This window comes from Eulemur rufifrons, chromosome 20 (assembly GCF_041146395.1).
Source record: "Eulemur rufifrons isolate Redbay chromosome 20, OSU_ERuf_1, whole genome shotgun sequence".
NCBI classification, from domain to species: domain Eukaryota; kingdom Metazoa; phylum Chordata; class Mammalia; order Primates; family Lemuridae; genus Eulemur; species Eulemur rufifrons.
The window spans coordinates 52,379,847-52,400,466 of NC_091002.1; the positions used below are offsets into that span (position 1 = coordinate 52,379,847).

At 43.2% G+C, this 20,620-nt stretch overlaps 1 long non-coding RNA gene across 4 annotated transcripts in view; it reads left to right on the forward strand.

Annotated features, from left to right (window-relative positions):
- Nucleotides 1-20,620, forward strand: part of LOC138401135 (uncharacterized) — a 101,052-nt gene that overhangs the window by 43,101 nt on the left and 37,331 nt on the right. Inside the window, exons 1-2 of one of the 4 annotated variants that reach the window (XR_011236418.1) lie at nt 4,617-4,737; nt 9,415-9,484. The exons of 2 other annotated variants lie outside the window; for them this stretch is intronic. This is a non-coding gene — a long non-coding RNA (uncharacterized lncRNA). Of the gene's footprint in view, nt 1-4,616; nt 4,738-9,414; nt 9,485-20,620 lie in introns of those variants that run through there. One more of the 4 variants, XR_011236420.1, reaches the window with a different exon arrangement.

Genomic DNA, 20,620 nt, shown 5'->3' on the forward strand with positions numbered 1-20,620 from the left:
ACGCAGCCCTTCCCTGCGGTGCAGACCCAGCCCAGGCCCTGCCGCTGGGAGGAAGGAGGGGCAGGGGGAGAGCAGGGTCCCGCAGCCCCGCTGGAATGGCTGTCACCCCCTCATGGCCGGTGAGGAAGGAGCCAGGCAGGGCGGGAGGCCCCCCGGCAGAGGTGCCCCCACCCCGTGCAGCCCCTTCATTTCCTCCTGGGGGTGGAAGACGGGAGAGGGACACCTGAGGCCCCGCTTGTTGAAGGATAGAGAGTGTGTGTTGCAGGTGTGTGTGTAGTGGGGATTGTGTGTTTGTGTTGGGTATTGTGTGTGTGTAGTGGAGATTGTGTGTGTGTTGGGGGTTGTGTGTGTAGTGGAGATTGTTTGTGTGTTGGGGATTGTGTGTGTGTGTTGGGGCTTGTGTGTGTTGGGGATTGTGTGTGTGTGTTGTGGGCTGTGCATGTCTGTTGGGGCTTGTGTGTGTTGGGGCTTGTGTGTGTTGGGGGTTGTGTATGTATGTGTGTTGTGGGCTGTGCGTGTGTGTTGGGGTTGTGTGTGTGTTGAGGATTGTGTGTATCGGGGGTTGTGTGTGTTGGAGGTTGTGCATATGTGTGTGTTGTGGGCTGTGCGTGTGTGTTGGGGGTTGTGTGTGTGTTGGGGATAGTGTGTGTTGGGGGTTGTGTGTGTTGGGGTGGTGTATGTGTGTGTTGTGGGCTGTGCGTGTGTGTTGGGGGTTGTGTGTGTGTGCTGGGGGTTGTGTGTGTTGGGGGTTGTGTGTGTTGGGGGTTGTGTATGTGTGTGTGTTGTGGGCTGTGCGTGTGTGTTGTGCAGAAGGATCATCTGGAAACCGCTGCCGCAGCGCAGGCGGAGGGCACCAGCGACGTCCGCCGCGGCCGCCCTGGGCGAGGGCTTGGTGGCCAGCAGGGAGCAGCCCGGTTCTCAGCTGCTTCTGACGTTGAGCAGGAAATGGTTAATTGTGTTTGCAAATAAAAACTTTCTGTTCTGTCCTGTTTTTGAAACGTTTCCCAGAAGTCAAAATAGAACACTTGATTTATCTGCCCAGTTTAAGAACGAAATGTTTAAGAACCGAATGAGATAGTTCCACAATTTATCATACACAAGAATAAAGCTAGACGGGCTGTGTGTTAATGTGGGGTGTCAGAGGTGATTGTACCCTCCCCGGTATTTTGTAAACTTTCTAGAATGTGGTTACTAGTTTAACTGTGAGTATTTTAAATCTCCCAATGTGTGTGCGTGTTTGTGTGCGTAGGTGTGTGAAGGTGTATGTATTCATGTGTATTGCGTGTGTTGTGTGTAGTGTGTTTTCATGTGGTATGTGTGCATAGTGTGTACAGTGTGTTTGTATGTTGCATGTAGCTGTGTATCTGTGGTCATGTGTACAGTGTGTGTTGTGTACAGTGTGTGTTGTGTGTAGTGTGTGTGCTTGTATGTTGTGTGTACCTGTGGTCACGTGTACAGTGTGTGTGGTGTGTGTGGCACTTTCCTGCCCTCTCACCCCACAGCCATGAGCATCACTCAGGCTCCTGCTGGTGACCCAGGTGGCAGAGGTGCATCCCCGCCTGAACTCTGACATGCAGCCATGCCCTGCGAATGCAGAATGTCCCCTAAAAGGCTGCTGTCCCCACCCGGACATGCAGAAGGGCCCCTGTCCTGTTGCTTCTGGGGAGGCCTCCCCAGCTCCCAGGGCCACCGGCTCGGCTGGATGCAGGGGAAGGGCCCCCGGGTGCAGAGCTGGCTGGACAGAAGCTGCTCCCCAGCTGTGGGCTCTGGGACCCCCTTGCCGGGGGCAGCCAGCGGCAGCAGCCACACAGCACGCTGGACTGAGAACATGCACCTGCCCATGGTGGGCCACCGGCCTGGGCCCAGGCAAGGTGGCCCCGGTGTTCCTGCAGCTGCACCCCTCTGCTGAGGTTCGCGGAGCAAGGCTCGTGCACGGTGAACTGCCATCGTGCCCCTGGCCTCGACCCTCCCTTGCTGTGCTGCCTCCTCCTCTGCCTTCCACCGCCCGCCAGGCCACAGCGCCACCTGAAGCCTTAAACACGGAGGAGGGGACAGGCCCCGCCTCCCGCTTTCCAGTGCTGCCTGGGCTTTCCCAGGTGGGCCCGGCGCCCCCAGCTGCACGCCCGGCTCTCCCGAGACCCTGCACCCCTTCCAGGGGGCCATGGGGCCCAGCGCACCCCCAGCCCTAGGAGGGTAAGGCCGCGGGCGAAGGCTTTGCTCCCCGGGACCCCTCAGGGCTTCCCCCCAAGTTCCGCCCCATCCTCCACCTACCCGCCCTCCCCTCACCCCTCCCCTCCCCCACCTGCCCCTCCACACGCCAGACCCCCGCCTCCCCGGCGCCCCCTTCCCCGCCCCTCCCCGTCCTCTCCCCATCCCGGTCCTCCCGCCCCGCCCCGCCCCGCCCCGCCCTCGCCCGCTGTCCGGCTGCGCCCCCGTGTGGCCGCGGGGGGACGAGCGGAGCCGGGGCGCGGGGCTGGCGGGGGACAGATGGGGAGGGGTAGGGGCGGGGCCGGGGGACAGGGGAGGGGAGTGGAGAGCGGGGACGGAGGCGGGGCCCGGGGCGGACAAGGGAGGGGAGTGGGAGGCGGGGTCGGGGCATGGTATGGTGGCTCATGCCTGTAATCTTAGCACTCTAGGAGGCTGAGGCAGGAGGATCGCTTGAGGTCAGGAGTTCGAGACCACCCTGAGCAAGAGTGAGAGGCAGTCTCCATGAAAACTAGAAAGAAAAATTAGCCAGGTGTGGTGGCGTGTGCCTGTAGTCCCAGCTACTCAGGAGGCTGAGGCAGGAGGATCCCTGGAGCCCAGGAGTTGGAGGTTGCAGAGAGCTATTATGAGGCCACTGCACTCTAGCCCAGGTGACAGAGCAAGACCCTGTCTCAAAGAAAGAAACAAACAAACAAAAAAATCCAAACTGTACTGTATAATCTGTGGCTTTAAATTGTTTTGTTTTAAATCTTAAAGGCCAAATTAAATATGTAAAGAGAGTGTTATGAATATAATAGTGACCAAATTAACTGATAGAACTTGAAAGCAAGAGGAAATTTAAAATACAAAACGGGTCATTTTTTGTTGCTTTACACTTTTTATTACCTCAGGGAATTTAAAAAATTTTCATTTATTCTAGGCACTTGGGATACATCAGTTGAACAAAACAGACAAAAATCCCAGCTTCTACCGGTGAAGACAAGAGAGACACTAAAAGATAAACATGTAAAATAAATACAGTCATACCTCAGTATCTTTAAGGGATTGGTTCCAGGATCCCCACCAATACCAAAATCTGTGGATGCTCAAGTCCCTTATATAAAATGGCATAATATTTGTGCATAACTTATATATATCCTCCTGTATACTTTAAATGATCTCTAGATTATTTACAATACCAAATGCAATGTAAATGCTATATAAATAGTTGTTATACTGTATTTTTTGTGTTATTTAAATTTTTTTCCTGACTATTTTTGATCTGCGGTTAGTTGAATCTGTGAATGCCTAACCATAGATCTGGAAAGCTGACCATAGAGATTGCTACCAGGTGTGAAGTGTCATGGGAAGAAAAGAAAAAGAATGAGGTAGGAAGCATTGAGAATTGGTGTCTGGCGGTTGCAATTTTAAATACCTGGCTCAGGCGAAGTATCAACGCTAAGTGACATTTCCTTGTGAGAGGATATTCCGGCTGTTTTGACAGTAAACAGAATAGATGATGGGCAGGGAGGCCCTGCGGTTTAGTAGGTCACTGAGGTATCATTGAGATGCTGGAAGTAACGCAGGTGAGAACTAGTCTGATGTATTTTGGAAGTGGAACCAACGAGCTTTCTTGGCAGATTGGAAGTGAAAATGAGAGTGTGAGAGGGACCAAGGATGACGCCAAAGTCTGTGGCCTGAGCAGCTGGAAGGATGCCCTGACACCGGCACCTGGCTCTCTCTGTCCCTTTGACCACAGGCAGAGTTTGGCGGGTCCTTTGGTGGAGTGCTGGCCGCTAGACTGGGACACTGTCACGTGTCCCGACTTCTGGGAGGTATGCGATCCGGGGGAGGAGTCACAGGGGTCTGGGGCACGAACAGTTTTCACATTGCAAATGCCAGCTGGAAGTGCCGGGCCTGAAGCCAGTGAATGACAAACGATTCTGACTGTGACATTGAAAACAACAATGGTCCGAGGGTTTCAGGACCTCGAGGTCTCAACTGCTACGGACAGACACCTCGCCCCCCACCAGCGCGGCACCCCGCTTCCTCCTCAGGGCGCTTCCTCCTCAGGGCGCGGCCGCGGCCCACACCGCGCGCAGACGCCGCCCCTCCGCGGCCGGGCGGGCGCGAGCCGCAGCCGCCTGCGGGCCGGGCTGGGAAGAGGCTCCCGCGCGCTCCCGCCCAGGCTCGGTCGCCATCTTCCGCGCGCGCTTTCCCGCGCAGGCTCCACCCCCTGCTGTGGGCGGCCGGTTCCCCACAGCAGCGGCCGCCCGACCTGCGCGGCTCCAAGGTGGGGGTGGCGCCGCCCGCCCATCCCGAGGCGGGGCCTGGCTGGGGCGGGCCCAGGGGCGGGGCCTGGCTGGGGCGGTGCACGATGAAGCCCCGCCCCCCGCTGCTCTGGGAGCGGGCGAGGCCTGTGGCTGCGCCCGCGCACGAGTCTGGGCGGGGCGGAGGGAGCCGGGAGCGCAGCTGCGGGCGTCGGGGCGGCAGGAGCCGCGGAGCCGGCCGAGAGCGGCGCTGCGGGAGCGGGCGGCTGAGACAGAGGCGACGGTGAGTGCAGCGCCGGCCCCGCGCCTCGCCCTCCCGGGCCCTTGGGCGGCGGCCTGAAGCCCGGAATCCCGGTCCCCGAGGGCTCCGCGGTGAGCGCGGGCTGCGGGCTGCGGGCTCCGGGCTGCGCCTGCGGCTCCGTTTCCAGGTTCGGGCGAGGTCCCTTCCCCGAGGACCCGCCCTTTGGGTTTCGTCCCTTCCCTCTGAGGAAGGGACCCGAGCTCAGCTCGGAATTCAGGCAGGCGGGCGACCGAGGCGCCCACCGCCGCCGCGGTAAAGCGGAAACGCAGACCCCTTCCCCACTTGGCGGGTCTGGCGGTCGCGAGGGTGGCGCGAGGGGCGGGCGGGGACGGCCCGGGGTCTCCAGGTGAGGGTTGGCGGGGCGGGGACCCGGCTCCGGAGCCCCGACTGTCGCCCGAGGCGCCGGAGCGGAGCTCGCTGGGCTCGGAGCAGAAGTCCCGGCCGCCTCCTCGGAGGAGGAGCGCGGGCGACTCTCACAGGTGGTTTCACCGGCTGTGGCTCCTGGTTGGGATTTTGGGTCCCGGGTGTGGTGGGTAGCGGCTCGCTGATGCCGCTTTAACGGCTGAAAAAGCGCCCCAATCCACTGACTTAATGTGTGCAAGAAACGGTGTTGAGATTCCTTATTACCTTGCAATTATTTTAAATGATAAGGCTTCGTAGAGGAATTCGGTGGTGGTGTGCAGTTTGCAAATGTAAACGTTAAAGGGCTTGGAATACAGTAGATGCTCATTAAAATATTTGTTGAACGAATGAATCTGGAAACATCAGACATAGCTGGTCTCACATCTAGTAAAATTTAGGCACATACCCTTTTGACTAAGATTAAGGAAAAAACGTTGGCAAAAAACATGTAGTTTTGTTTATATGCTTGTTTTTGATTTTTACCCAATATATGCATATTTTGGAACAATCAGTTGTGACTCTCAATACTACTAACAGAAAATAAGTTTGAAATGTGAATTTTTTATTTTGAGAAAAGTTGGTATACATTATCTATTTCTTAAAAACAGGCTTTATTTCTCATTTTCTTTAAAAATAATGGGGAACATAAAGAGGCGCTGGGATTGTATTTTGAGACCCAGCTTTATTTTTCATTGTGAATAAAGTTGTTTATGTGTTTTTGAGGGACTGCTATGGTCTTCAGTGTCTTTTCCAAAAAGGGAGAACTGTAAATTGAAGGAAGAAAAAAAACTAATGTTCCACTAATACAATTAAACATTACCATTTACTCAACAGGTATTCATTAAACATCTATTATGTGCTGAGATCTGTGTTGAGTGGTGTTTCTGGGGATGAACAAAACTCACAATAATCCTTTTTTAAAATGAGCATAAAGTTCTTTCTTATAATCGATGTTGCAAGTGGAGACTGTCTTTAACCCCTAGCGCCTGCTTTAAGTTGGGAAAAGTGGCAGGTGAACTACAGGAACTGTAAATTCATAACAGTCTATTTAAAATTTAATAAGTAACTTAAGAAGGCTAAGATTATTGGGTTACACTTTCATATTGTCAGTTTAGTAAAATCTATCTACATTTTAAAAAGCAGGGAGGAAGAGATTTAACAAACTGGTGTTTTTATTCTCTCTCTCTTACAAGAAGATTTTAGTACAGTGTATTTATTGAGAGGTCATGGACTTCTGGTTCTGTGTTCTGTAAATCTTTGCAACAACAATATTTTCTATTTTTAAAAATCACTGATGATAAACATTGGATTTCTTTTCCATAAGAAACGTTTTTAAGTAAAGCACCATTTCAGGAATTTTATTTTGTCCTTTTCTTTACTATTAACAAACAAATACAGTATATGTTTAAAAACAATATTTGGCCTCTTCAGAAGTCTGAGTTAAGGCCGGGCGTGGTGGCTCACGCCTGTAATCCTAGCACTCTGGGAGGCCGAGGTAGGCGGATCGTTTGAGCTCAGGAGTTCGAGACCAGCCTGAGCAAGAGCGAGACCCCATCTCTACTAAAAATAGAAAGAAATTATATGGACAGCTAAAAAATATATATAGAAAAAATTAGCCGGGCATGGTGGTGCATGCCTGTAGTCCCAGCTACTCGGGAGGCTGAGACAGGAGGATCGCTTGAGCCCAGGAGTTTGAGGTTGCTGTGAGCTAGGCTGACGCCACGGCACTCACTCTAGCCTGGGCAACAGAGTGAGACTCTGTCTCAAAAAAAAAAAAAAAAAAAAAAAAAAAAAGAAGTCTGAGTTAATGTACTCCAAAGCCAATCATGATCTTTACAAAATAATGTAGATTACTAATTTTTTTGTAGTTAGCTTTTGAATTTTGGTGGACAATTTTGACTTGTCAATGCTTATAATAGTTTATACATTGTTGAAAATAATGTATACATTCAAATAGAAGTTTTAGATTTTAGACTTACTGGTTATTAGCTCTTTGTGATTGTTGTTCCTAGGAATAGTAAGGGAAGGAATCCCTCAAATTTTAGTGGTAAAGAGTTGTGATAGTTTTTCTTTAAATGTGTATTTCTTGGAGGAAGAAATGTGTATTTCTTGACAATTTATCACTATCAGTCTGGTGTTGATAAGAAATCTAATAGTGATGATAAAGAACAATGTAAGCAGGCTGTGATATGCTAAATAAAAAGTGCCTGGCATTTTTTTTTTTTTTTGGATAAGCACATCATCAGAATTCTTGACAATCAACAGCATTGAGACATGGTAAAATAATTTTTCGAAGAAATCAGGATTCATAATGAATATTTTTTGTACTTTAGAAAACACTGTAAATGTTTTTAAAGTATTATTCCTGTGTTGGAGTAGTTCATAATTTTGAGGCTGAGTAAATTCCAGGATTATCCTATTTTGTAATTGTTGGAATATTTGAAATGTTGGTGTTTTCTTCATCGAGGTAGATGTGGCTGCTGGGGGGGGGGTGGTTCCTTTTTTTGTAAGACCCTTCAGAGTGATCTAGAAGGAATTTCTTTTCTCTCAGATGTAATTAATCAAGTGATTAAGAATGATGCTAAGAAGGCATTTGCAGCTGTGCCCATGTTTGTGTAGATTGTGAGAGTTTATTAGCATTTGTAGAAAACATTTTTGAATTTTAAACTTTTTATTTAAATGCTATATAACAAATTTCTCAGGTTTATTGTCTAGTATAGGTTGCTATTATGTTTTTCATTCCCAGTTGTCTTTTTCAAAGACATGAAAATGTTTAGGTTTCTCATCTGTTTTAGGATGAATCTGGGACTTTTTAAAGGTTTTATGAGATTTTTCACTTACAATGAAACATGCCTATTGGTTTTGATTTATTGTAGGTTTTTTGTTTTTTTTTTTTAAATTTTAGAGACAGGGTCTCACTCTGTCACCCATGCTGGAGTGCAGTGGCATGACTGTCACTCAATGCAACCTCAGACACCTGGGCTCAAGCAGTGCTCCCACCTCAGCCTCCCCAGTAGCTGGGATAATAAGCTGCACTGCCATGCCCGGCTAATTTTCAAATTTTTTGTAGAGACGAGGTGTTGCTATGTTGCCGAGGCTGGTCTGGAACTCCTAGCCTCTGCGTCCCAAACTGCTGGGATTACAGGTACTAGCCACCCCACCTGGCCTGTTTTAGTGTTTTTTTATCTCCGTTTTTATGAAACAAATATTTTAACATTTTATTGAATGTTAAATGTTAGTAATGTGTCAGAATGGGGCATTGTAGGTTCCCTGTGTATTCTTGAGAGGAACTGAGTAAAACATGTGCTTATCCTTAACGCTTGCTTGCTAGTTAGGTGATAGCATTTTTTCTGATTTTTTTTTTCATACTTCCTGGAAAATCTTGGAATTTAGTGTATTAAATATTGACTTACTGCCTCAGTTCAAAGCTTAAGTATGCTTGAATCTTTCTGTAATACTACCAAATTATGAATGGACTAGAATTTAGTTGAGACTGCTCTGTGACTGCATCCAGATGGGGTTTCTGAATTGAAATGCCAGAAAGACTTGGTAATAAATTGTCTTTATCTTGACACTGTAAAATACCTGTAAATGTATTTCAGTCAAAATTATAGTAATACATACTCCTTTTCCTAGAATGCATTAGATAAGTCCACATTAAATAGAGGTGACTTTGAAAATGACTAAATGGTGAGCCCTGATATTTCTATTTTGTTACTTGCCCACTTAGAAACTCATGCTAAGATTTCTTATGACATCTTCCATGATCAAATTTTGTACTTGTATGCAAACGTAAAATGACTTTTGTTTTATTTGACTTAATAATTGACTTTCACTTTTTGCTTAGTAAAGCAAAAATGAATTTTTACTACATCTAGCATTGTGTATATTTTATACCTTACATGTAGTGGGAATTTATGGGTATCTGTGGAACTAGTATGTTCAGTGGATGGGACTTGGTAAAGTTAAGCAGAAAACAGTTTTCACTGTGCCTTCAGACCCTCTATAGATTCAGTCTCTACCTCTGGATGAGCTCTTAGTAAGATCAGATAGCTTTTCCAGTAACTTTCAGGTAATAAAAACTCTTGTGGTTACTTGTCATTCATAATCTTATTTTAGTCATTAGAAGGTGCAGTTCAGTATAATCAGTGTTGAGACTCACACAATTCTGAACTCTTCTTTGGTTCCCACTGTTTCAGACCTAGAGGCCTGCTTTGGAGGAAGATTCCTACTTGATTTCTCTTTTTACTTTGCCAGATTCTCTTCAGTATGACGTCCTCACCTGCTCAGGGTCCAGCTCAGTGCGGAAAAGGGATCGAGGGGAAAGGTATGGTTTATTTTAGCTCATCTGATGGTGATCTGGCATTTTTGCCTTCTGAGTTGGACAGGTTGTTCAAAGCGGACGCCCTAGGACTGCTGGAAATAGTTTTCTTGAGAATTCTATGTCTGGGACCCCCAGCTACAATTCCTGTGATATAATTCTCTATCTTTAATTTTGCTTCCCAGCTTTCCTCATCTGCGGGCCCACTTTGCCCAGGGTGACGTTTTGCTTTAGTGTTTAAGGTAGTTCTATAACATTTTAAGCAGAACTGCCCATACTTTACTAAGGATATTTCATTTGGCATAATTCCACTGGGGCCTCCACATCCTCTATTTCCAACTTCTGTCAGATACAGTAGACCCTCTGTGTCTGTGGGTTCCACATGTGAGGATTCAACCAACTGTGGATCAAAAATACTAAACCCTGTTTCTAAAACAAAATACAAATTTAAAAACCATAGTATAACAGCTACTTACGTGGCATTTACATATAAATAATCTAGAGATGCTTTAAAGTCTATGGATATGTATAGGTTATATGCAAACACCTACCCATTTTATATCTGGTACTTGAGCATCTGGGGATTTTGGTATGGTGGGGTTCCATGAACCAAACCTCCGTGGGACAACTGTAACCCTCCCCTTGACAGCACTTCTGTCTGTTTGGGACCTGCAGTCCATTGCTTCTGCCACCTCTGTACTGTCCCCCTTCCTGCACATCCTTACTTGAATATTTTCTCTGCCTTGAATCCATGGTCCACTATTATAATTTCTCCCTTTCGCACGCCCTCAGTTCCATATAGGGCGCTCCTCCATCGCACTCCGCTGGCCAGCCCTCCACCCCACACCGTTTACATGCAGTTCTCCGTCTAGTTCAGCCTGCACCTGGGCAGTTGACAATGCTCTGAGGAAAACACAGCCATGCTGACCCGGGTCTCCCGTTCAGTGCCTGACCGCTGACCTCAGGCAGGCCCTTTGTGTTGCTGACAGTGGTGTAATCCCAGGACATTTCCCTGGTTGAATCACTTTAGCATTCCCCTAAATGACTATTTTACACCTCTCTCCTCAAACCTCTAACCTTTTCTCCATTTTCATCTGATAACGTGTTTCCTGTGTGTGAAAAATGAAAGCGATCAGAAAGCGTTTCCATGTCCCTCAGGTCTCTGCCCTTGCTCTTTGCATTTCCTGCTGTTCTTCACCCCGGCTGCCCTGGGTTCTCTCCCTTCCTCCTGTCAAGGACACTGCGTTGCTTCCATGTCCATCCCCTTGTGCATGCCAGTGACATGCGTCAGTGTCCTGTTTTTACCAGATCATTCCTGTCAGCATATAGATACATATGCAGCATGTAGATACTGATATCTCCCATCTTTAAAAAACCTTGTTCCACACTACATCTTTCTTTAGTTACTACTCTCCAGAAAAGTTGATATTTGTGGTCTTCAGTACTCCCTGTCTCTCTTGGATCCACTACAGTGAGGTTTTTTTTTCTCTTCCATTCTACCATGGCATCTCTTTTTTGATGTTACTAGTGACCTCTTTGGTGAATTCTAATGTCAGTGAATATAGCAGCAGTCACAGCACTTGATGTGGTTGATAATGTTCTCTTCTTTGAAACCTTCTTCCCTTTGCTTCTGGGATATTACTGTTTATTTTCAGTTTCTTTTGCTGGTTCCTTTTCATCACTCCAACTTCTAAAAAACGAGGCAGTGTTCCAGGGATATATGTTTAGACCTCTTCTGTATTTATATTTAGTCCCTTGTGATCTCATCTTATCTAGCTAGAATTATATATTTCTAACTAAAAATTTTGTCTTTAGTCTGAATTTCTTTCCTAATCTCCAGACTTGTATGTTCATCTGCGCACTCAACATTTTCAGCTAGATGTCTAATTTAACTAGATATCTAGATCCCAAATTTAACATGTCACAACTGAACAACTTGTCGCCTCCTCCTTCTCTCCCACCTCCTCCAATAATTGTTTCCATTCCTTTCTTCCTCATCTTTTAAATGTCCACTCCCTCTTTCAGTTTCTCTGGCCCCAAACCACATAGACATCTTGATACTCCCTTCTGATACTCCCACATCTAATCAAATAATTATGAAAGTACATTCTTTATATACTTTAAATGCTGCCTTAACTATAAATGGAACCACAATTTGCTGCCACCCCATAAGCAACCATAACCTCTTGCTTGTGTTATTTTCATAGTCACTAGTCTCCCCGCTGCTTCTGCACTTTTCTATTCTAAACCCAGCAACCAGGGTGATCCTTTTAACATGAAAGTCTGATTATTTCACTCCTGTGTTCAAACCTCGGTGGCTTTCTATATCCTTGAGAGTAAAAGCCAGAATATTTACTGTGTGAATAAGAGCCTCCTGCCTCTCTGGTTTTGTGTCCTACACAATCAGGTTTCTCCTTGGCTTCCTCTACTCTGGCCCCCAGGCATCCTCCAGGCGCAGTCTTGCTTTCGTGCCCTCAGGGATAGAGCATTGTTTTATTCACTGCAGAGTCCCCAGGACCGAGGCTAGGCTGGCTCATGATGGGCACTCACAGTTCCTGAATGAATGGCTGCTTGTCTTGTTACTCCTGATGCTGGTTACAGCCTATGTGCATGTTTCTATAATGAAAGTATTTGAACTTCACCTAAAACCGTATAGTCCTCTAAGAATTGAGTAGAAACAAAGAAAAGGAGAAATTACTGAGAAAGCCTAATGGTATTCTTAGCAGTTTTTATTTTTTTTGTAGAAACCTCCAATAGAAGTCTCATAGTTTTAAGGAGGGATTTTCAGTGTGCAAAAATGTATTGGTATGGCTGTCTTCTTGGTACTGTGCCGCCTATTTAGTCCCCCCTTAAAAAAGGAGAGGAATATAAGTACATTTATTGTTTTGCACGGTAAACTAGCAGCTAGCTACAATAATCACAAGTTTATTTGAGTAGTATTAAATGCGTATACTTATTTGTGCTCTTTTTTTTTTTTTTTTTTTTTTTTTGAGACAGAGTCTCACTCTGTTGCCCAGGCTAGAGTGAGTGCCGTGGCGTTAGCCTAGCTCACAGCAACCTCAAACTCCTGAGCTCAAGCGATCCTCCTGTCTCAGCCTCCCGAGTAGCTGGGACTACAGGCATGCACCACCATGCCCGGCTAATTTTTTCTATATATATATTTTTAGCTGTCCATATAATTTCTTTCTATTTTTAGTAGAGATGGGGTCTCGCTCTTGCTCAGGCTGGTCTCGAACTCCTGAGCTCAAACGATCCGCCCACCTCGGCCTCCCAGAGTGCTAGGATTACAGGCGTGAGCCACCGCGCCCGGCCTTATTTGTGCTCTTAAATGAAAAAAAAAAAGAAAAATGCTTGTACAGACTTAAATGCATAGTCTAAAAATGCAGTTTTATACTCTGGTTTCTCTTCAGATCACATAAATCTTTCGCCTTTTTAAAATGCAGTTTAACTGATATTTAGTTGGGAAATGAGAGTGCAAGGGGAATTAATGATATGCAGATTTTTAGTATTTCATTCTGCTGAGACAAGATTTTTTTTCTTTTAACCTTTATCCCTGAGCTGTAGGTCTCCTTTCCTGTTGGTTGATTAAAAAGAAAAATCTTTTAGATAAATTGTTGAAATGAGTAGTAGTTCCTGAGTGAATAAATAATTTTATGTGCAAGTATAAATTCTCCTTAAACCAGTCTACACAGTTTCCTTTTTTTGTGTAATATGCAAAAATTTGTCTTTGTTGACTTGTGGGACTTTTATGTGGCCATAATGTGGACTTGGTTTTCATGGCTATAGGGAGTGTGAGTGTGTATGTGTGTGTATATTTCTTTGCAGTTTTTGTAATATGAATATGTAATTTAGACTGATATGCTGATATTTTCCTTTAACTCCTAAGCACTAATTTGAACAAAAATCAGATTTGGTATTATATTTTTCTTTCACGTTAAAATAAACATGATCTTTATAATTCTTAAAAAGTCTATTTACATACCAAATAAAATGATTTTGGATGATACACTAGAAGTGTTTGCCTATGGTTTTGAAATGGTCCTAGCCTGAACAACATAGTGAATCTATTTTATAGACTAATTAGGTCATCTTCATTAGAATTCAACATTGACGTACTTGAATTCATATGTTAGCATTTCACATACGAAGTAACCATCTTGGGTTAATAAGATCCTTATTTCTGAGCTGGTGTGTAGTCCTACCACTAAGTTTATTTCAGCTATAGTCACGGTTTTTTTTGTGGTTTGTTTTTTTTTTTAAAGAGATATGGTTTTGCTCTGTTGGCCAGGCTGGAGTATAGTGGTGTGATCATAACTCCTGGGATTGTTGTGGCTAGCTGCTAGTTTACTGTGCAAAACAATAAATGTACTTATATTCCTCTCCTTTTTTAAGGGGGGACTAAATAGGCGGCACAGTACCAAGAGGACAGGCATACCAATTTTTGTACACTGAAAATCCCTCCCTAAAACTGTGAGACTTCTATTGGAGGTTTTTACATTGGCAATCTCCTGCCATTGCTTCTTGAGTAGCTGGGACTACAGCCGTGTACCACCGTGCTCAGCGGAGCAGAATTTTTTTTTTTGAGATGGGGTCTTGCTGTGTTGCCCAGGCTGGTCTTGAATTCCTGGGCTCAGGAGATCTTCCTGCCTCTGACAACCTCTCAGACAATCTCACCTTTGCTCATTACACTCTATCCAAGTTAGTCTGTTCACTTTTTCAAACATGCCATGCTTGGTCTTGCCTTAGGACTTTTACACTAGTCGTTTCCTTTGTCTGAATGGTCTTTCCCAGATCTTGAGCCTGGCCCCTTAACTATAAGGTCTCAGCTTAAATATCACCTAACTCACCACTCAGTTTAAAATAGCTGCCCCATTACTGTTTTAATTTCTTCATGGCATTTCTCAGTCCTTGAAATTATGTATTTTTATATATATTTCTTAGGAGAGCAGGGACCTCCTTTGTCTTGTTCCCTGCTGTCCACAATGCCCAGAACGCTACCTGGCACCAAACAGGTTGAATGGATGAAACCAGCTACCGGTCTCATCTGTTCTTTGTTATGAATGATTTTAGTGTACTAGTATTTTAAACTGTCAACAGCATATTTTTTCTAACCTAGGGAAGACAGAAACTGGATCAATAAGACAAAAGCCTGGCTTTAGAACAGGGTGAGACAGACAGTTTGGGACCTGCTCTGATCCTCAGCATGTTCCGTGGAGCCATGGTGTCCTGGAGTTGGGGAGGTGCCTGCGCCTCTCGCTCCGACTCTGCGCTCAGTGCCATCGTCTGGCAGCTTGAAACTGGCCGTGGTGGGACAGTTCCAACATGGGAATGGGCAAAAGCTACCAATCAGGGCTCTTTTTTTCAAAAGAGGTGGTGGTTCAATATTTATCAGGAGACCACTGGGTGGGCCCATGTGAAATTGCTGGTTTTTGCTCAAATATTGGCAATTTCTTATGTTTTAACCTAGTAGAGTTACCTGTTTTGGTTTACAGGTAATTTCTTCGTAGGAGTTACTGAAATTACCTCAGTGCTTTACTTTCTTTCTTTTTCAAAATTATGTTCCCTTCACATTTGATGATTACTTTGAGATTCATTTAATGCATAAAATTTGATATTTATATGTTTGTATGTTGATTATTTAACTGTATATCTAATAGTTTAGCTTATTCCAAAGCAGGCACAGAAGATCTTCAGATTCCTCTGAGAGTGTTCTTGGTTTTGCTACTGAGCAGTAAATAAGCCTTTTGAAAGGTGTACCTTTTCTGTCAAGAAAGCAGATCTGATTCAGTTAGTGATATAGCGTTATCTACCCTTTTTTCCTCCAGAATGATTTACATAAATATGTCTGAGTTCAGTTCTTTGGGGTTTTCTTTTCTGGCTTTTCTCTTCTTTTGCCCATTATTACTCTCGAAGTGCTTGCTTACATTTTCTGATCATTTACTCCTGCTACTCCGTGATTTCTTCTACAAATAAATGTCACTAAATCAATGAAATGATTTTGTCTTGTTTCTCGAGTTTTTTCCTATTATCTTTCCTATAGTACCTGGACATTCCAGCCCATTTCCAACCCTCCCTCCAGCTCTCCAGTAAAGAGACATGAAATTACAGGCATCATTTTCTTATCTGAGGAAGTTTATTGTTTAAAAATTGAACTTTATTGGCTCAGGGGAATTTATTGGTATTTCTTGAGCAACATTTGCTGTATGTTAATTCTGAATAAGTGGATTTGAACTGGTGGTATTGAATTATTATAAAATATGACACCTACGTTTCCTATCCTCTAACTCAAATTGTTCTCTCTCTTATGTACATATGAAAAAAAAAGTGTTTAATATAGAGCATCAGAAAGTACATATAAGGTAAAGAAGAAACCTTTACTCCTACCACCGCAAGATAACCAATCACTGGTAATATTTTGATGAATGTCCTTCCAGATAAATCAGTGAATATATGCTTTTTCACAAAAGATCTTATTATACATACTATTCTATAACATTTTACCTTAGCAAATATTATGATCCTATAAGCATTGCTTTTTATTACTTCAGTTTGAAAGGGTCTTCTTGGAAAGTGAAAATTTTGTCTGACAAGGGCAAAGCTGTCAGTAAAGTTGTGATTAAAAACGATGGTGTTTATGGAGAGCAGAATGTGGCAGAGTCAACTGGAGACAAGAATTACTTAAGCAGTAATTTTTTTCTCAAGAGCTCTGTCACCATTGTACAATAGCCTGATTGTTTTATACTAGCTAACAAAAACCGTTCCTGACTCTATGTAAAGTAGAATTATTTCAGATAGCCCTATGGTGAAATATGGGCCTGTAAATACGTTCGTATTTTTTAGACTGCCCAAGTCCTACTGATGTCTTAATATTAAAATACTTCTAGAAGAAAAATATGTTTTTTTGACAGCCTTCATCTATGTGTAGTATGACAGTTTTATTAGATATTGCTGCCCTTGTTATGTGTCAGAGTGAGGGAGTTCTTAGAAAAAGACAATTTAGCATGTAAGAATTCTTATGTTAATGTTCGATTTGACTTTTGTTTTATGACTGTGAAAATTCTTGTGGAAGAATTGCTGATATGTATTGGTGTATTGCATCCTTGGAAATTACCAGTCCCAATCTTGTCAAGTAATTGTTTGGGTCTTAAGGTAGCAATTTTTTTTTGAGACAGGTCTTACTCAGTTGCTGGGGCTAGAGTGCCGGTGGAGTCGTCATATCTCACTGCAACCTCCTACTCCTCGGCTCAAGTGATCCTCCTGCCTCAGCCTCCCGAGTAGCTGTGATGACAGGCATGTGCCACCATGCCCGGCTAATTTTTTCTGTTTTTGGTAGAGATGGGGTCTCACTCTTGCTCAAGCTGGTCTTGAACTCCTGAGCTGAAGGCATCCTCCTCCTTCGGCCTCACAGAGTGCTAGGATGGCACCAGCCACTGTGCTGGGCCTTAAAGTAGCAACTTTTAAAGCCAATCAAAGATCCTTTAAGGGTTTTATAATTTAAATGTTTTTTCCTTTGCCACAGGAAAAGCACCTGTTACCTAGGGTAGAGTAGGCTGTTGATGTTTTGCCTTGTTTTTAGCTATGCCCTTTTCTGTGCTGTATTACTATGCCCTTTTCTGTGCTGTATTACTGCTTGCTCGCAAGCTCTTGCAGTCTTTTTCTGTTCAGTGGCCATTTCTTTTACACCACAATGCCACATCCTGGACGGTGCGTGTGTTGCGAAGAGCACTTCTCACAGGGTAAAGAAGAATAAAAAGCAGTGTAGTCACTGTGGACTTTTTTACTGGGAAATGATGTATTTCTTGTTTAGAGACTGGCAGTGTAGTCACTAAAAATGTTTTTCATCCACATTCTATGTTTGTGAATGGACATGCAGGTGTCTCTGTTGGAAGGTAAAGTGAAAATTGAGATAAATTCGAGAAAAGTGTTTAGAATTATTCCATACATTTTGCTGTTTTAAAAAAATGTTATTTTTTAAAAAGTTTCATTCCACAGTGAGTTTTTAGCCTCCTCTTTTTACATTTGTTTTGTTTTTGTAAACTGTTCTAAAGAAGCTTAGAAACTAGTCACACAGTAAGTGGCAGAACTCACATTTGAAGTCCTTTCTGATTTTTCAGAGTCAGTAAGCTTGGGAAGCACTGTAAAGTGGCAGAAAGAATATGGACTTTGGAGGTAGACACACCTCAGTTTGATCCCTAACTCTGGCACATATTTGCTGCATGGCAAATTCTTACCCTGGGTGATTTTTATTTTCCTTTTCATTTAAGTGAGGGTAATAGGCTTATTAAGATTAAATGAAGTAATACACGTAAAGCACTTGGCTTGTAGAAGATGCTAATAAATGTTTCATTTCCTTTCTGCTACACCTTATGGTTTTAAAATATCTTGGGAGCCACTTGGACATTTCACCTGAAAGTGAATTGCAGTCAGGAAACTGGAAATAGACGTAACCCAGGTGGACTCGTATTGTAGTGACCTTCTTAATTTCCCTGTCTGAGAAGCAGAGTGATTCTTATAACTGTTCAAAATATTTGACTTCAAGGCAGGTTTTATTGTTAAAAGCTGAAATGGAACCCATTGGGATGAGTTAATTATTGCTGACGAAAATGTCAAGAAAGTAACTATTTCTACATTTCCTGAGAACTTGAAGCATTTGTGCTGTATCCATAAGGATGGTAAATTTTATAGGCTAAGAACTGACCCTTTGGAAAGAAATATATGATGAAAATAGGAGGGGAAAGTGTTCAACCAATAATAAAATTTTTTATCAGATTTAAGAGATGCTGATTCAGACATGCGCACAATGACACAGGTGCTGAATGCAGTGCTGGAGGGAGTACAAGTCTGTGGAACCTGTTTCAGAAGCACTTTGGCACATGTCACGGAGCGGAACTCAGTACTTCCGAGAGTACATCCTAAGGAAATAACCCATTTTTCTGTTTTGCGGGAGTGAGGGGAGAAATTATTTTTTTTGTTGTAACAGCCTTATTGAGATTATTCATATAACATAAACACCTTTTTCAAGTACATACGTCAGTGTTATACAGCCCTTGCCACTATCTAATTTTATAATATTTTCATCACGCCCCCCCCAAAAGAAATTAGCAGTCATTCCCCGTTCTTCCCTCTCCTCAGCCCCTGGCAACCACTAACATATTTTGTTTTTCTAGATTTGCCTCTTTGGACATGTAATATAAATGGAATTATATGCTGTGTGGCCAACTGGCTTTTTTTCATTTAGCATAATGTTTCAAGTTTGATCTGGACAGTGTATATGGGTACATCATTCTCTTTTATGGCTAAATATTATTCCATTGTAGGATATACAACATTTGACTTATCTATTCACTAATGAATAGATAGTGAGTGAGTGAACCCAAACACCTATGATGAACAACGCTGCTATGAAAATTCACGTACAGGTTTTTTTGTGTGGATATGTTTTAATTTATCTTGGATATATACCTAGGAGTGGAATTGCTGGATCATATGGTAATTCTACGTTTAACATTTTGAGGAGCTGCTAGACTGTTTTCCAGAGTAGCTGTACAATTTTACATTTCTGTCAGCACAGTAGGTAATATGTGGCCTTTTGTAACTGTCTTCTTTCACTTAGTATGGTCAACGTTTATCCCTGTTGTATCAGTACTTTCTTTTTATAGCTTTATCATAAACCTTGAATTCACATAGTATAAGGTTTCAAATGGTATTCTTTTTCAAAGTTATTTTCACTATTCTATCTTTTTTGCATTTCTATGTGATTTTAGAATCAATGTGTCAATTTCTACAGAAAAGTCTGCTGGAATTTTAACTAGAATTGCGCTGACTCTATTGCTTAAATTGGGGAGAATTGCCATGTTAACACCATTGACTGCACTGATCTATGAACATAGTATCTCTCTCTATTTGTCTTTGCACATCATTTGATAATTGATTAATAATTCATATTTTTCATATTATAAATGTACTTTTTTTACAGTGTCAGTTTCTGATTGTTCTTTGAACAGTTGTTTTATAGAAATAGAGTTTGTTTTTGAGTATTGATCATGTATCCTGCAATGTTCCTAAAATCACGTTAGTTCTGCTAACAGTAGTCTTTTGGTTTTCCCAATTTCATTATAAGATTTAGCATAGCCTCTGAGTTCCTTGTCAGCTTAGAGTTGAAGAATTGTGTAAGCTTATGAATTGTGATATCAATACCTTGCAAGGAGTGATGTGCAGCAACCCCATTATTTGTCTTCGTTTTTCTTTTAATGAAATATTAATATTCCTCATAATATGGAACCTTGACATTTCAAGCTACTATTATTTAAGTAGTTGAATTTATAGGCAATCTCAGCAAAGTATTTGATTCTGAGGGAGGAATTGCTGTTTGTTTTCAAGGCTGGAATTCTAACCATCTGTTCAAATTATATATTTTGGAGGGCGAATCAATTATCTTGCTGATGATTTTGGGGGACAAGGAGAGTATATGGTAAGGACTTTCATGTTTGTGGCTTGATCAGAACTGTGTGGATCATGGTATGATTTATTGAGATGAGGAAAAATGAGGAAGCAGTGAATTTAACATTATCAATTTAACTTAGACAGTTTAGATTTTAGGCCTGTTTGCCTACTGTGTTAAATGCTTATAGGTTTATTTGGGTGCTTGTAAATGAAGAAATATATTTTAGGTTAAAAACAGGCCTGAGGTCCCATAGCTAGTCATTTACAGAATTAGAACTGAGGTCTTGGGTGCTCTGACTAAGCCCATGTTGTTATTCCCTTATGCTATATTATATCCTCAAGGCAGAAAAACATGCCTGGCTTTGGCAATAATACAATGTTCCCTGGGAGCTACTAGAAATACATAGCAGAGTTTGGAAGCTCGGCTGCCTGTGGAGTCCAGGCAGGTAACCGTGAGCCAGGTTGTAACATGAAAGAGTGGCATTGTCTTTGGAGAACGGCGAAGTCCATGCCCCACCTAGAGGGTTCACTGTTAATCAGCCCCAGCAGATTATTACCATGTGGGAACATGGGTGCAGTATTGCCAGATTTTCTGATTTTTCAAGAGAGCTAGAAGTGTTGATTTTTCACGTGAAGTCTTCTGGTTTATAAATGTAGGTAGCTATCCTTTAACACACTGTGGAGACCAACCTTGCGTGG